Raw genomic sequence first — 14,813 nt, 5'->3', positions numbered from 1 at the left:
AGTGGGAATGCGTCCAAAATATTGTCATGTCTTCTTTAAAATATCTATTCAGGTATTGTGATCTGAGACAAAAAAAAAAAAAAAAAAAAAAAAAAAAAAAAGTGGGTCTGGCAGGGTAGAACACTAATAAACTCTTGATAAAAGAGTAGCCTGTGGGCTCAATGAAGAGATACTTAAACTGTTCAGGCAGGGTGCTAGAGGCAAAGAAATACGTGATTACCTTTGACGATGAAGTTCTGAATAAGAGGAGAATAACTGACAGAAGCCCATGGACATTTTTTAGCCTTGCCCGGGAGTAGGCAGACATGAAATGTTATATCCATTCAGTGGCAGATTCCAGTTAGACTGCTCTCACACCAGACTACAAGAGATTATTTTCTCTGTCTTCCTCAACTTTTCAAACATTTTCTCTTCCATTTTTTTCAAATGAAATTTATCCATTGTTAATGATAGTATAGATTAACTTTCTGAGATCACGCCACTCATTTACATTTCCACATGTTTGCTGGATGTGCAAAATTAGCCAAATGCAAAGATATATACACAACAAACCTTCTTGTCTCTTGTTGCTTGCAAACAACAAAGGCGCTTGAATATTCTTATGATAGAGTTGTATAAAAACTGTGGCTAGAGAGAGTGAATATTTTCTGTGCCTACTGAAACCTACTGTATCTCCTGCTGTTCTGAATCACTAGGTTCAAATCACTGGCCTCCAAGAATCCTGTAGTTGGAAATGTTGAAGGCAGAAATCTCTAATGGGTCATTTTGGAAAGCCTCCTGCCAAGATATGATTAATCCCTCCAGAGCTATGTTAGTGCTTGATGAACAGCAACACTATGTACAAGTGCACAATGTTGTCCACAAACACAGATGAGCAGAAAGAAGATACTGGTGCCTGTGGTCAATAGATGCCTTCCTCTGTTACCTCTGCTTTTATTCTGTGTTGCCTTTAATTTTATTCCTCATCTTGGCTAGACGGGAAAATAAAGGATTATTTTAAATAGTCCATAAGAGTCCAAAGTCCTTAATTTATCAATTTGTGTTGATTTCATTGTTTGCTTCTCAGACATCTGCATATTTTTCCTAATGTGTTGTGGGTTGTTTTTTTTTTCTCTGAGTGTATCTGTGTATTTTGTAGGGTGGGAGATGTTTGGTCACCTATTAGTAGGCTTGGTGCATCCCTCAAAGGATGTCTTTGATCAACAGGTTGCCCCTGGATCTTGAAAACTTATGAGTTCTCACTGGCATAATCATATTATACTACTGGCTGTTTTTCCAATGAGAAGTTTTAAAAAGATTGTTTCAGTCAGGGTAAAGTCTATAATCTTAATTTTTGAGAGCAGTAGAGTGATTTCTTGGAGTGATGATAAATGTCTTTGTTACCTTTACAAAGTGTTGAACCTATTGGAGAAATTTTGAACCTACTGCTAAGACAGTGCTTTACCCCCCCTGTAGCTGGTAAAATCATCTGGTAGGGTGAGACCCACATGAGGGAAGGGGATTGTCAGAACTAGTCTTTAGTGTTCACTTTTAATAAAAATTTTCAAGCTTTTAGTATCATCTCTCTCAGTCTGGAAATACTTTAGAGTCCTTGATGGTTTCTGTCTATGCCCATGGCAGTAGCTATGAATGTTTTAATCTAATCTACTCTGTGATGAAGCTGTATTCAATTTCACCTCAAGATTAGATCTCTGCAATGCACCTACATGCAGTTGCACCATGAGACCAGAGCCAAACTTACACTGTGTTTTATTTATGATGATATGTTCCATTAACAGCCAATAATATCTACACTCCACTACTTGAAAAATATTTTTAGTCTGTTTTTTTGCATTAAATAATTATGATCCTTGCTATTGAAACCATCTCCAGTTTTTTTGATTCTGTGTCAGTGAAGGTAAACTGATGTGCTTTGAGGGATCAGCCTTGGAGCTGATGGATAGCTCCTTAGCTTGTGGAGATATGCATCTTATAGTCTCTGCAGAACTGCAGGCTCTCAGGTGACACTGCAGAACTCAAGTTTACCCAAGGGGAGATGCCAATAGGATAGGATGACAGCAAGGCATTGGTTTGTTTCCATCTGTGAGAATTTGAGAGTATCTTTGCTCTGGTAACAATTATCGATGACTAACTGAATATAGATATGTGTGGTTTTATATTCTGAAATATTAAGGGGTAGGCACACTCTGCCCAAGCGCAAATCCTTCTCAAAAGGCAATTTCTCCATTCTACTTGTATTACACCTAATGTGCTTAGGGTTATACTTTCATGTATCTAATTAAATCATTCTTAAGGAACATCAAAATATATGTGAGAGGTGATGTTTTCTGTTGCTAGCTAGCAAGGTTTTGTAGTTACCCAATTCCAGTTTCAAACATATTTATTGTAGTAGGTAATATTTAAGGCTAAATTGTATATTGTTTACATCTTTTGTGTGTTCCTTTTGCTGTTTCTCTGAGCAAGGTATGACAGTGTTACATATCCTCTGGAGGCTCACAGCTAAGAAAAACTTGTTTCTTTATGAGAAATAGTTCTTCCTCAGTGGCAGTCTTAGAAGGAATCAGATCTTCTATGTTTGGTTAAAGTGCTACATGTCTCACCTTTAAAATAGCAGTCCTTTATTTTAGGAAAAGGAATTCAGTTCTTGAAGTTCTGCTTCCCCCTCCTGAATTGAACTTAGTTATGAATGGGACTTAAATATTGGTGTCCTGAAATGAAATATTTTTCTCATCTGGAGCCCATATACAGTGAAGAAACAGCATGAATGGGGCAAAGGTTTGATGTGTTGGTGACCTAGGAGATGTGCAGAGAGGAGAGCCTGCATAGTTTTAACAGAGCTCCAAGAGAACTTACAGAGCTTGTCCAGAGCCCACTTCTGTCAGTAGCAGAAATCCCCACTCATTCAGAAGGAGCAGGCTCAGCCTCAGTGTTTGTAAAATGTATGCTCATTATCCCCAGGTTTCTTATGCAAAGATGATTACTGTCCTATTTCATATCACTTTTCTCTGAACTGACTGTTCTTATTTGTTGAGCAGAATTGCCTGTTTTTCTCCATGATGCATATATACAAAGTGCCTTTTCTTTTTCTTGTCTTTTTAGGTGGGGTTTTCCATCAGCATATTATATTTGTGAAATAGCAGGTGACACTTATGGATCTTCCCCTTTCCTTTTTTTGTTTCTGAAGAAAAACACCCGCAGCATAGAACAGCCCTGGAAAAGTCAAGCAAGAGTCTCTATGCTGTGATGTGCTGCAGTAACAAATGTATTCCAGTGCACATCGAGCAACATAAATATGTAAATGTTTTACATCATGTGTACTTACATATCCTACCTTCTTTTATCTTCTTGCACTGCATACATAAAGTTACATATATCTGGTAGAGTCTGCTCTGTTAACAATGATGCTGAATATGTAAATCCCCACAGTTTTTATAACCAGTGCTTTAGGTTGCATTTACTGTAAACAAAGATGTATTTTTGGGGGCTGTTGGTTTGAGTTTATTGTTTATGTAAATCTCTTAGAATGTGACATAGCCAGATAGCTTCCTATGTTGTGCTGATCCACATTTTAGGCCAGCAGCCAAAGTATTTTATCTTTTACTTCATTATAGTGATCTTCCAATTAGCTGTGGTCTGTAATACCCTGATTTTGGTGGCAGTGGTTTGGGGAGGATTGTTTGATAGTTCTGCTCGAGAGGCAAAATGAGGGGCCTTATTATAGAAAGTGCAGAGGTTGTGCAGTAGCTGAGTTCTGTTGCAAAGTTTGCCGATAAGGGAAAACTGGCCCTTGAGCATCCATTCTATTCTGTATATTAACACTTCTAATCTGCACTGCTGATAAAACTGCAAGCCATTTGCCTTTGGAGGAATTAGTTCTGCCTCACTTGTGTAACCAGGCGATGGTGATTAACCTTTAAACTGTCCAATATTCTCAGCAGACTCCTGCTCCAGATTAGAAACTATTTAGTTATGACCAACTAAATTAACAACATTCCCTCCTCTGAAGAATAAGATTTGGAAGGTATGCATTTTAAGGTGGAATGTGGATAATGTCCTTATTTATTCACTCACCACTTTTGCTACATAAAATGTATTCATCTGTTGAAAAGAAAGAGAAAGGAGAGAGGGAGTTTGATTTCAGATTGAAACAATCTACAATTAGTTATGTGCAGGAGGTGATTTGAGTGATTTTGTCTTGGGGTGCTGCTTTAGATGGCTGAGACCTGTTTCTGACTTTTCATTCTTAAATAAAACTTACAGGGCAGGGAATAAAATGGGCAGGTTGGTGCTCTGGTGTGGGCAGCATTTTAGGAAAAAGATTTCCTTCCTTTGAAAGGAAAAGCAATTATCTCAATTCTTCAGAAGAGTAATTATTGGAAGATTGCTAACCTTTCTGTCACAATCATGCAAAACAAAAGGTTTTGTACGTGGTGGTTACAGACCAACATATCCAATGGACTTTAGCTGCTGTGATAACCTAGTACTGTACCATTGTATCTACATATTTTAAATGTGTAATTTATCAGTTGAAACATACCCTTCAATACATGTGCCATAAAAGAAAAGAGTGAGGGCAATTATGTAATAGTATAGTGTTTGTCTGACATGCCGTAAATCCCCATATTGTTATTCCTCCCTGAATAACAAATACAAAATCCCTGTTAGCAATGTTTTCCCTTTTACCAGTTTTATATTAGCTGCCTCCTTAAAAATTGCTAATCTAGATACTACATTAGTAGGATGTCAGTCAAACTGCAATCCACAGTGAAGCCTTCTTCATATACCAATTTAAATCATTCATGGTCCTTTCTTTGGCATTATTCAAAAGATCATAATAATTTTCTTGTGCCCACAGCACAAAAAAATCAATTATTTCCCCACAAAGACTTGAAAGTACTTAGCGAATGCTGTAAGAAAAGCTGAGGGTTATATCAAATTGAAATTGCACTCATTACACACAACACAATTAGTTGCCACTAGTCTGGCCGGTGCTTTAATTCTGAATGGCATATCTTTATTATTACAGAAACAAGCATGCAAATGGCATTGTTCAGGATTTGCAGAAATCAATAGGATATAGTGCTGTGTGTTTGGTGGCCACTGTCACTCAGTCTGCTGTGGATTTGAGATAATGTGTGTATTTGAATTAATGAAGGGAACGTGAGACATCATAAGTGACACCCAAATAAAAGAAATGGGTACATGATATTTGTAATTATTCTACTTGTGTTTTTGTTGTAAATACTTGTGCTTTTTGTTTTTTAATCAAAGGATTAATTGCATTTTAATAAGGCATTATGATTTTCAGAGCTTTAGTTAATTAAAACTTGTAGTATATAATTATGAAGTGATGCTGAGATTTGTCTAAAGATCACCCATACATTTAGAATATGTATATTTTTCCTTGTTAAGCAGTTGCTACATTTTATGAATTATATTAAATGTTTGAAAGATGATGGCAGTTCCAAATGAATTTCTGTAAATGGCAGCTCAGGCTGTAGATTATGTTGTTGGACAAATTAAAGTGGAGGAACTACTGAGGCTGGAAACACTTTTTGGCTGTAGTGCTGGAACATTCATTTGCACAAATGTTAGCTTTCAGCTGCAGGAGTAAGAACAGATGTATTTGTTCAATGTATCATATCATTCCGCCCATTAATTCCCAGTGAAATTGCTGCAGTTTGAAATTCTGAGGATAGGCCATAAAGACACACCGGTGGTGTGTGGTAAAGATTATTTTCCATGTGACAAAAGGGCTTTTAAAGGAGGAAGAAAGTAGGTGTGTGTGTGTGTGTGTGTGTGTGTGTGTGTGTGTTTGTACAGACATCTCCATGTATTGCCTGGTCTCCCTGAGAGAGATGAATATTCCTGGTACAAAGCTTTAATCACCCACAATCAAACCTGGGACATATACATATATTCATATATATAAAGATTGTTTCCTGTGGGAGTATATTACGTCTAGATTGATAGATAGATAAAACAGAGTTAAACATTATCAGAAAGTTAAAATCTTAATGTTTCAAATGAAGCTTTCATTTGGCAGTATTTTAAAAAAGATCTCTTACATTCCATTCCTTTTATAGGTGTATATTGAAAATAAAAGCTAATTTTGCTCTTCTTTTATATAAAGTCAGAAAAATATTGCTTTGTTGCTGAATGGTGAGAGGGCTTTTCTAATTTCTTTTCAGCTGTAAAATGTTCCATACTTTTTTATGCAGAACAGTCCAGCACGGTCCTGTATTTCTATAGCACAGCCTCATAAACTAAAAAGGTTTTCAAATGATCTCTCTTGAAATAAGGATCTTAAATTAGACCTCAGTATCTCCTACCTGGAAGCTTGGCTCCTGCAATGCACAAATGTATGTTTGTTTGTTTGTTTGTTTGTTTGTTTGTTTGTTTATTACACCCAGGTTTGCAGATACTTTTTGAGACAGACCCACTCAAGAGCTCAAAATGTTCCAAGTGAGGTAGGGAGATGAAGCCTGCAGAGAGGAAAAAAGAAAGAAAGAAAAAGAATTCTCAAAAAATTTACATTGACTTTACCACTCAAACCAGGATTTTAATAGGTATCTATAAATGGATTTTAAGCAGGATTTTTCCATGTTTTCTCCCAAAGCTGATTTAAAATCTAATATTATTAGATTGGTCACAGCCTTCATATTTTAACTGTCAAACCCGAAGTCTGAAAGGTGATTCATTCAACGCTTGCTAAAATATTTGCTCAGCAGCACAATAGTGTGTGATGGAAAATAAACTCCTCTGGAGCATCTCACCCTATCAGCCATGGCCTGCAGCAGGAAAAGAATGAGGGAAGGTCAGTCAATTATGTGTGGTAATCACCGTAAGCATATTATCTGAGACACAGATGTCTTCCCTGACCCCACACGACATAGCTATTAACCCCACAGTAGTATAAAAATGGGGAGGAGGAGGAGCCGGTCCCTTAGGTAAACCAGACCTTTTCAGGCCGGGCTTGTCCGGCGGCTCAGCGAAGTCGCGGCGCTGAGGGCGCTGCTGCGGGAGCCGGTGCCGCGCTCCGCGGGCGGCGCGGCCGCCTCTCCTCTTCGGGGACCTTTCTATAGACCCAGTCATGTGAGATAAATAGTTGCATCACCGGAAAAATGGGACTGGCAAATTGACTTGGGAGATATTTCGGGAGCGTTAACAGCCCTGGAATGCCAGGCGCTGGCCGTGCTTTTACAGGAAAAACTTTTGTTCCTGAGTACACCTACACAGATGATGTATTAGTGCTGATAAAGTATAATACCACTATCATGCAATCATCTAATGCTTCTAGAAAACAGAGATGATTTTCTCATTATACTGAGTAATGTGTTGATTACCACATACAGCTCCTTTTGAGTTCAAGTTCTGCATGAATTTACTTCAGAAAAATGATCAGCTGCTTATTCAAGTGAAAGGGATTTTTTCAGTGTGGTTGCTCAAACATATGAAGTAAGCAAAGCAGTTTTTAAAACTGGCTATTTAAACTTTTGAACTTGAAGGGTCATTTAAATATTTGGTCACTGAATATGAAACATGCATCCCTCAACAGTTCTGAACTTTCTAACACTAGTCCTTAACCCTGAAAGTAGGTCTGTTTCCTTCTTGTAGCCGTTGGAAAATCTTTTCTTTAGGTGATGCTTTGTTACCTTCAGGGAGGTCATTTTGTAATTTCCTGGTAAAAAAGATAAATGACATTTTAACAATGTAAGCTATTGCAGTTCAGCACAACCCATGGTGCAAAAAAGTCCACAACAGACTAGATTTGTGATTTTTCTCCTTGTTAAATAATTGATTGTAATGGCATTCTGGTCTTGTGACACCTTTGTAACTGAGATCAGACTGAGACAGTGAATACCAGAGTGTGAAAGGAATGCTTTGCTCATCAAATTTCCACAGAATGTAGCACAGGAATCCCCAGGTTTCCTTTCTGTCTAAAGGAATTATTAAAAGATATTCTCTTTGATACTGTCTCCTTTCCCAGAGTTAATCACCGTGTGAGTGAACATTTGCATGCACTGCTGAGCTGCAGGTTAAAGACAAGCAAAGTGGTGGGTTGAGCACATAGATAAGCCTAACCACTGGATTACCAGGAAAGGAAAATCTATGAGAAATATGGGAATTTTCCATATTTCCAGGATGAACACAGGTTGCCTCTTTTCCTGACCTCAGGGATGACCTGAAAGTAGATGAAAAGGATGGTGGAAGTGCCTCACTAGGATAGCTGGGCTGAAGGGGGTTGCAGGTTCCCATCACAGCCACTGCTGACCCAATTCAGCTGGAGTCCAAAGAAGAGATTTGGGCTATCCTCCGTATTAGTAAATCCCCTGTGGGAGTCTTGGCTATGTGGAAAGATACCATTTACACTTCCTCCTGTTACTGTGGTCAGTGTTGAATCCTGGGCCTCTAGTAGTCCCTTATTAAACTTCCATCCTATTGTCATTTTAGCCTCTGTCTAAATGTTGCTAAGTAACCTCCTGTGTCAAATACTTTTTCTGCTGGGAGAGAATCTTGCATCAGTCACCTATTGTGACTGCCAGATTAGATACCATAATGTGCTCGACATGGGACTGTGCTTCACTTCTATCTGGAAACTGCAGCCGATACAGGATTTGCCAGACTACTTGTTAAGCAGCATCTTTTCCTTGAGCATGTTAAAGCAGCCCTGAACAACTTGTACAGTTCATTTACTGGTCCCTGGGCTGATTTTTATGTTTGGGGATTTAGGAATTCTTTTATTTTACCTTTCACCTCTAAATCCTACCTGAGTGAGCAACTCCAGTGAAAAACACATTGGTCCACTTGCAAACAAATGGTAAAGGCTGCAAGTTAAGACCTTGCCTTTGAAAGAGAGCAAGCAGTGCATTCCTGGAGCTTTAGTGAGTCATGGTTTCTGTGAGGTTCTTTTATCATGTTTTCTTGTGGGGCCAAATAAAAGCCAAATTCTGATGATCACTTGTGTGAGTAGAAATCCGGAGTAATGCCATTTAAATAGTATGTAATTAGGCTAGAGTGAATGAGAATGGAACTTGGTCCAAATTGATTATATATTTCAGGTCAGTTGACATAATGGAGCAGCCTTTTCTGTCTCAGCTTAATGCAGTGGTTCTGAAGAGTTCATCACCTGCTCTTGGCTCTCTTTCCTATTCCCAGCTGATAAATCATCTTTAATGTGTTTCCTAATATTACTTTTCCATGTGGTTATAGTTATATGTGACAGCAATGGGGGGTGGGGAGGGGAGAGCAGGCAATAATTTCACTGACACAGAAATTACTCTAAAAGTGCATTAATGTGTCTTAAGTATAATTGACATACTTTGAAATATATATTGCCTATAGGCAAAAATAAATTTTGCTAACCAAAACCAGAGGCAGGCAGAACTTCTGTAGCATCATTCCTAGATATATATTTAATAGTGATGATGGTTTACCTTGATGTATTTGTAAGATATTATCAACTTTCACATAAAGGTATCGTGTCTTACTCAGCCATACTTTCACAGTTTACCTTTTCTTATGTGGTAGCTTATTTTTCTAGAGGAAATATTTTTTTAATACCTATAGTAATTTTAAATAGATTACTTACCATTTAAATAGATTACTTACCATTTAATACATGTCACTTATCACAAATCAGTTTCTCCTCGTTGATTTTCTACTAACCCTATAGGTCACTGGAAAAGCAGAGTATTTTCTGTAAAGCTGTGGGAAGTCAATTTAGATTGACTTTTCTTATCTAAATTTTGTTCTAATTATAAATAATTGTGGCCAAAAAAACCTAACACTCTTGCAGTAAGTTTTTATCACTTGCCTAAACCCTCTCCTGAATTACAAGAGCACTCTGAGGATTTTTGAATGTTATTTATCCAAGTAAACCTATAGCTGTTTTAGATACCAAGGAGTTCAAAAGCACCGCTTTCTTCATGGTACAGAAGGAAAATAGATCTCTCTGTACTCAATAACTATACTGGTTTCAGAAATACCAGCCACTCACATGATAGCTTCAGTGTCAGACACTGCACATGTGAATCCCATCCACTGCATGTGTTTCACCTCTCCACCTGCAGCACTGCTGAGACACTCTAAATAGCTGAAGCTGAAAACACAATATGAAACGGGGTGTCCTGCCACTGTCACTCCTTGCACTAATTTCAAGGACAAGATAAAGACAAGCTAGGTCTGGCTCAGTGACAGAATAACTTCACACCTGTCTCTTTTTTTTTTTTTTTTTTAATGTAGTTTGGGCTTTCAAATAAGTTCGTTGAAAATGACTCATTTAGATCTGTATGTCCAGAGGTAATTTTTTTTCTCTCTAAATGCCACAGTATGACCAGGGAAGTTATATGCAGATTACAGGAAAGGAGGAAACTTCCACATCTAGTTTTTTAGTATTGGATCCTGCAGGAAATATAGAGAATTTCATGGGTGAGATGTCCCAAACCAAGCTCAAAGTTATGTTGTCTATACCTACAGTGTAAGCAGGAGTTTATTTCTGCAAACTGATGTTTACAGTTTTATGAAAGGAGTGGAAACCTTTGGGAAATTCATGGATAATTACTAAACACAAGGGTCTGAATTTAGACAAGGTTAAATATAGGTGTAAGCTCAAAAATATGTCTTTGCACCAGCCTAAATTTTCTCCGTATTAAATATTTCTGACTACATCTGTCATATTATTTGAGTCAAATAAGTTAAAGGGTAAAAAGGTTAAGTTGCTGTCATGTCAATGTGTGCTGCCCCTTCCATTTTTATGAGAACATTTCACCTGGGTTCTTGTCTGTGAACATCTATGTTAGGGAGAAAATTAGGGCTTGGATATAAGAGCTAGGAGTAATTTTTTATTTTCTACTGATCTGCAATCAAGCACAGTAAATACAAACACTTGGCCTGAGCCTCCTGTGACATTTGATAAGACTTTGATTGTGAGTCAAAGTAGTCAATTTTTTTTTCTGTGAAAGTATTGTTGCACTCCTAGCCAGGAGAACATCTGAAATGAAGTGGATACAAAGTGTACTTCACTCTGAAAAAAAAAAGGTCAGGTTTTTGATGTGGTTCATTTGGGTTTTAAGTAGCATATTGACAGAATAAATTGTATTGTTCTGTCTGACAAGAAATAGGGATTGGAGTACTTCCAGTTAATGACTGGCCTCAGATTCCAGGTAATTTTCTTCTTTGTCTGTTAAAAAATAGACAGAAAAAATGAACTGGGAAATTTCAAGTTCTAACACAATATTGAATAAGAAAAACAAAATACTCTCAGTACTGTTCAGTGCCCAGTAAGGGCAGAGGCTGTCTACTACTTTTGAAGAGATCTTCAATATTAGCGCTAAGTGATGATCTTACAGGGAGTAGAAGCTGACAGAAGAGAAAGTCTGGAAGAGAAAGCTTAGAAAGAGGAGTCAGGGGTTTGCTCCACTTTTGCCTGTGTGATACTGTCCAAGAAACAGTAAATTGAATGCCAGACCTGCAAACTCCTGGGTGAAGCTGAGAAGTGTATGAAAATATTGGCTTTGGGTCTGAATTGTCAAGGTACCGAGAATTTTGCAGAAGAACACAAATAATTTTATTGACCTCTGTTGTACTCAAAATCCTATGAAAGACTGCTCCCAGAGCCCTGAGTTACTAATTCCTCTTCATCTCAAACATTCTTGTTGCTGTCATCAAGGCCTATTTAAATGCCTCACACCATATTTTTTCCAGTAATGTTATACTTGTGCTGGGCTTAATATACTGTGGGGTACAGGTGCCCACCCACTGCTCTCTCACAGGCCAGCACGTTGGCCTTTTTGTGATCCCATCATGTTCTCAGCTCTTTCTGCTCAGTCACCGCATCCTTTGGCTGTTACTTGACCTCCCTGCTACCTTCTCTCACTCTTTTTCCTGCTGCATCAGTTCTTCCTCTCCACAAGCCGTTCAGATTCAGATAGTCTTTCCACATTTCTCTTCCATGTTCTTTACAGATGCCAAAAGCAAAGTTTAGAAGAGTGTCACTGGCACTTGCAACTTCCATGGACATCCAGTCACCTACCCAGATGTAACTCGTGCATCATTCCCTATGGATGCCTTTAGACTGACTCAGCTGGTTGGCTTTTTTTTCTCCTCTGCCATTAGCAAACCCTGGATCAGCTCTCCTAATCCTTACAAAGGATATATCCTTTACCCTTTTCCCACAAAGAACTAGTCCTTTCTGACCTCTCACTTTCCACATTACCCTCTATGAGAAGCACATCATCTAATTAATAGCTTTAAACAAAAAGTCTTTTTGCCTTGCGGAAAAACTTAATCAAACCATACCTGGAGAAAAAATTGCAGACAACACTGTTTGAAATATTTTTCTGCTAGAAAATTGCAAATTTACTTTTCCATTCCTGGCATAGTTTCTTAAATCATTGCCACACTTCTTGTCTGCCTTTCACCTTTTTTGAAGATGCTTCATCTTCAGTATGGCCAAAACTGACCTCTTCTGCTTCCCTCTCTACTCTGGCTTTAGTCTGTCTCCTGCGCTTCATTACACTGACCAACACTGATATCATTGCTGTGACCACAGATCTGCTAACCTGTCATTTTGTCCCTCCAAGAAAGCTGCCAAATCCAGCAAAACAAGGAAAACTATAATCTAAACTTTTATAGTCTCCTGCACTTCTTTCCTTCTGTTTTTTCTTGCTCTTACCACGTGTTGTATCTCTTTGATACACGCAGAAAACCAGCCCTAGTTGTGCATGGTATTCCAAGTACTCAGCTGTGCTCATTCCTCCTTTCCTAATGCCTTCCCATTGCTCTAAGCTTAGGTCCATCAAGCAAGCAGCCTTGCCTCCTAGCTGTCACCAGCCTGCACCCTGGTCCTGCTTAGTATCTTATCTAGACATCACCATTTGTTTTGAACACAAATGAACACCCAGTGGGCACGTTTGTAAGGCTCTCTTATTATTCAGCCATTTCTCCAAAAGCTACACCTGCTACAGCAGCACCTGGTGGAAACACCCTGGGCTCACAGCTGGCTTAGAAGATTTTAAATCCATTAGGAGAATGCAAAGGGGCAGGAAGGGGTGCAGATGCCCACAATGAGAGCAGGCACACGGGTCTTTGATTTTACAATTTTGCTTTCCAGCTATTTTGTGTTGCCTGAATTATTTGACTGCAAACTCTCTGGGGCAGGGATGCTCTGCATTGAGCAGCACAACCTCTCTGTGGGTTCACAAAGCCAGTGGAATCCTCTGTGTGCAACTGCAGCAACCTGACTGGTTCAATCCCATCCATGCTGCTGTGCATTCCAGGAATTGTCTGTGTTTGCATCCATACTTCTCACCCTCTTTCTCATGCTTAGTGGCATTTCTTTCTCAAGCAAGAATGAGGTGATTAAATCCATCAGCTGCAAAGTGCTTGTATTTAAAATGTGTATGTCACATGTTTTGTGGAACTTTCACAGTCAAAATATTTATATTAATGTAGTGATATACTTTTCCTCAGGAAAAGAGGAGGTTTGGGGCAGACACAGATTCCTGCAGCTGTAAAGAATGATTGCTTTCCAGTTTGGCTAATGATATAATCCACTGTGGTCTCAAGTCTTGCTTTCCTCTTTAGATGATGTCAACATTTCCATGAGCTACATGTGTTGTATTCATAAGTGGTACTTAGAAGTATGTGTTCTGTAATCTCCTCCTTATGCCTGACACTTTACATGTGTTTATCTACAAGGAATGGTGACATGAGCTTGCTAATTTTGCCAGTGTACTGTACCAGTGAGGGTGTGAAAGACTGAGAAGGATATTTAAACTGGCAAAGAGAGAATTATTGACATTAGCTACAAGTACTTTGTAAGACTCTGTTTTGGAATGTCATTTGTTAGAAAATCTTTGCTGCTGAAAGTCATCCATCATTCCCAGATGGACCTGCAAGACTTAGAGAAAACTCTTCCCAAATCCCACTCATTGGCACTGGCCAAAAGTACTCACTGCACTGATTTGGGCTGGGATAGAGTTAATTTTCTTCATGGTAGCTAGTATGGGGCTGTGCTTTAGATTCATGCTGGAAACTGTTGCTAATACAGGGATATTTCACTGTTGTTGAGCAGAGCTTACACAGCACCAAGGCCTTCCCTGCTCCCTCACATCACAGCACCAGTGAGGGGGTGGGGATGCACAATGAGTTTGGAGAGGACACAGCCAGGGCAGCTGGCCATGGCTATCCCATACTGTGTGACATCACGATCCAACTAAAAAGCTGGGGAAAGAAGAAGGAAGAGAGGGATTCTCACAGTGATACTGTTTGTCTTCCAAAATCACCATCATGCCTGATGGAGCTCTGCTCTCTTGGAGATGGCAGAATATTGGTTGCCTGAAAATGGAGAGTAGTGAATGTATTTCTCATTTTGCTTTGTTTGCACATGTAGCATTTGTTTTCAGTATTAAATTGTCTCCATCTCAACCCACAGGTTTTGTCCACCCTTCCTGTTCTCTGGCCCATCCCATCAGTGGGAGAGAGAGAGTGGCTGTGTGGGGCTTAGTTGCCAGCTGGGATTCAACCATGACTGTCCTTTTTGGTGCCCAATGTAGGACTCAAAGGGTTTGACAGATTTGATAGGAATGTGCTAGACTGAATTTATAACTGTTACTGCTGTTTCACTGGTGACAGGAGTGCTTGCCATAGGTTTCATCTGATATGAATGATATGGAATAAAGGCTGGATAACATGCTAGTTTTACCTGAGATATAGTTTAATGTTCTTTGTAGTAGCTAGAACTAGGTCGTGTTTTTGGATTTGTCCTGGAATCAGTGTTGATAATACAGAATTATTTTTGGTATTGCTGA

General features: G+C 38.8%; 1 long non-coding RNA gene across 1 annotated transcript in view; it reads left to right on the top strand.

Annotated features, from left to right (window-relative positions):
* Positions 1-5,541, top strand: part of LOC140683797 (uncharacterized) — a 28,273-nt gene extending 22,732 nt beyond the window's left edge. Inside the window, exon 2 of the long non-coding RNA XR_012055303.1 lies at positions 696-5,541. This is a non-coding gene — a long non-coding RNA (uncharacterized lncRNA). The remainder of the gene's footprint in view (positions 1-695) is intronic.
* The last annotated feature ends 9,272 nt before the right edge of the window (positions 5,542-14,813 follow it).

Source organism: Taeniopygia guttata, chromosome 3 (genome assembly GCF_048771995.1).
Source record: "Taeniopygia guttata chromosome 3, bTaeGut7.mat, whole genome shotgun sequence".
In the NCBI taxonomy this organism is placed as follows: domain Eukaryota; kingdom Metazoa; phylum Chordata; class Aves; order Passeriformes; family Estrildidae; genus Taeniopygia; species Taeniopygia guttata.
The sequence above is the reverse complement of the archived record's forward strand: the minus strand, read 5'-3'. Positions and strand labels throughout refer to the sequence as shown.